The sequence below is a fragment of the Etheostoma spectabile genome, chromosome 3 (genome assembly GCF_008692095.1).
Source record: "Etheostoma spectabile isolate EspeVRDwgs_2016 chromosome 3, UIUC_Espe_1.0, whole genome shotgun sequence".
NCBI lineage: Eukaryota > Metazoa > Chordata > Actinopteri > Perciformes > Percidae > Etheostoma > Etheostoma spectabile.
Genome location: NC_045735.1, coordinates 14,111,786 through 14,113,554, shown reverse-complemented (window position 1 = coordinate 14,113,554; position 1,769 = coordinate 14,111,786). Strand labels below are relative to the sequence as shown.

The window sequence follows — 1,769 nt, the reverse complement described above, 5'->3', positions numbered from 1 at the left end:
TTCTGTGGACCGATGAGGTTAAAATAGAACTTTTTGGTCGGAATGGCAAAGGTACGTTTGGTGAAGAAAGGGCACAGAATTTAATGAGAAGAACCTCTGTCCAACTGTTAAGCATGGGGGTGGATCAATTATGCTTTAGGGTTGTATTGCAGCCAGTGGCACAGGGAACATTTCACGAGTAGAAGGAAAAATGGACGCTAATTTGATGCCATCTGTGAAAAAGCTGAAGTTAAAGAGAGGATGGCTTCTACAAATGGATAATGATCCTAAACACACCTCAAAATCCACGATGGATTAAAACAAGAGGCGTAAACTGAAGGTTTTGCCATGGCCTTCACAATCTCCTGACCTCAACATAATTAAAAATCTATGGATAGACCTTTAAAAGAGCAGTGTGTGACAGACAGCCCAGAAATCTCAAAGAACTGGAAGACTTTTGTAAGGACGAATGGGCGAAGATACCTCAAAGAAGAATTGAAAGACTCTTGGCTGGCTACAAGAAGCGTTTCCAAGCTGTGATACTTGCTAACAAGTATCACAAGTATCACAATACCTTGCTAAATACAAGGTATTAACTCTGCAGGGGGCCCAAACTTTTGCAGACACCGTTTTTTTTGTTTTTTGTTATTTTGAAAGTGTATATGATGGAAATAAAATCTAACTTTTTGTGACGTATTATACCAATGTCTAATCTGTCATTTGGTGATTTGGAGATTTTTCCATCTTTTCTTGGCTTCTTTATGCACATCAATACACATTTTTGCATGGGGTGCCCAAACTTTCAAACCCTACTCTATGTAGTTTAATTCTGCTGTACTGTATAAAAATTCATACAAAATATAGTACATGGCACTGGTTGAAATGCCTAACTTTCTGGATTTCTGTTCTTAAAGGGCAGACAGTCTGACACCTCAGACGACCTCTAAACATTCCTGTGACATCATCATTCTGCGACAGGAAAGGCCAGGATGGGGGACACTCGTACTGTATGTGGATTATGGCCTTCAACTGCCATCTGCTCCATTTGAAAATGACCTGGAGTAAAAAACAAACAAACAGGATTACATGTGAAATATAACCTATACTGGCCTCCCTGCCCAAAACAATTTTACTTGACCTGATGTACAGTAGAACCAGCTGGGAGTGGTGGCATTTAAAATCAAAGAGTGACATTTCAATGGATTACAAGAACTCGTCTGCGCCCAACGTTCCACTATTTCCATTGGTCAGTGGCGTGTGACTCAATGGCTGCATTGCTTTATGGGTCGTAAACACGAAAGACATGCTAAGAGAATGTTTTTATGTTTTTAATGTGTTTTAGTATAGACTTAGTTGTGTTATTCTGAGCACTAGCATTGAGTGCTTAACAATTTTTTAAACAGAAGATTGAAGTTTATTGACTTGCAGCTGAATCCTATTTATAATTCTGTGAAGTGTTCAGCTCTCTTTCTGTACTATTGCTCAAAACATTGTTGGGATAATCCTGCGGTTAAATATACAATATTTACTATTCTAAGCAAAGCTGATGTCATAGGAGACGTTGACCTGATTCTGTGCAGTTTGTTCCACAAGGGCCAAGACCGGGACTGAGGGTCAGAGTTGCATATATGTGCTCCATTTGAAGGCACAAGTGTGCATACAGTATGTGTGAATATGTGTACAGTAAGTGTGTTTGTGAGTGGGTAAGTTTTAACATAAGACATTGTGTCTTTTGGGAAATGAAGGAACGAGAGTTATGAGCTGAAGTCACAGTTTGGCTTTTGCCAAAC

At 39.3% G+C, this 1,769-nt stretch overlaps 1 protein-coding gene across 1 annotated transcript in view; it reads left to right on the top strand.

Annotated features, from left to right (window-relative positions):
• The window catches only part of arap1 (ArfGAP with RhoGAP domain, ankyrin repeat and PH domain 1), a 66,321-nt gene extending 65,290 nt beyond the window's left edge, over positions 1 to 1,031 (top strand). The window contains 1 exon segment of the mRNA XM_032510040.1: positions 894 to 1,031. The gene's annotated coding sequence lies outside the window, so the exon portion shown is untranslated.
• Positions 1,032 to 1,769: the final 738 nt, after the last annotated feature.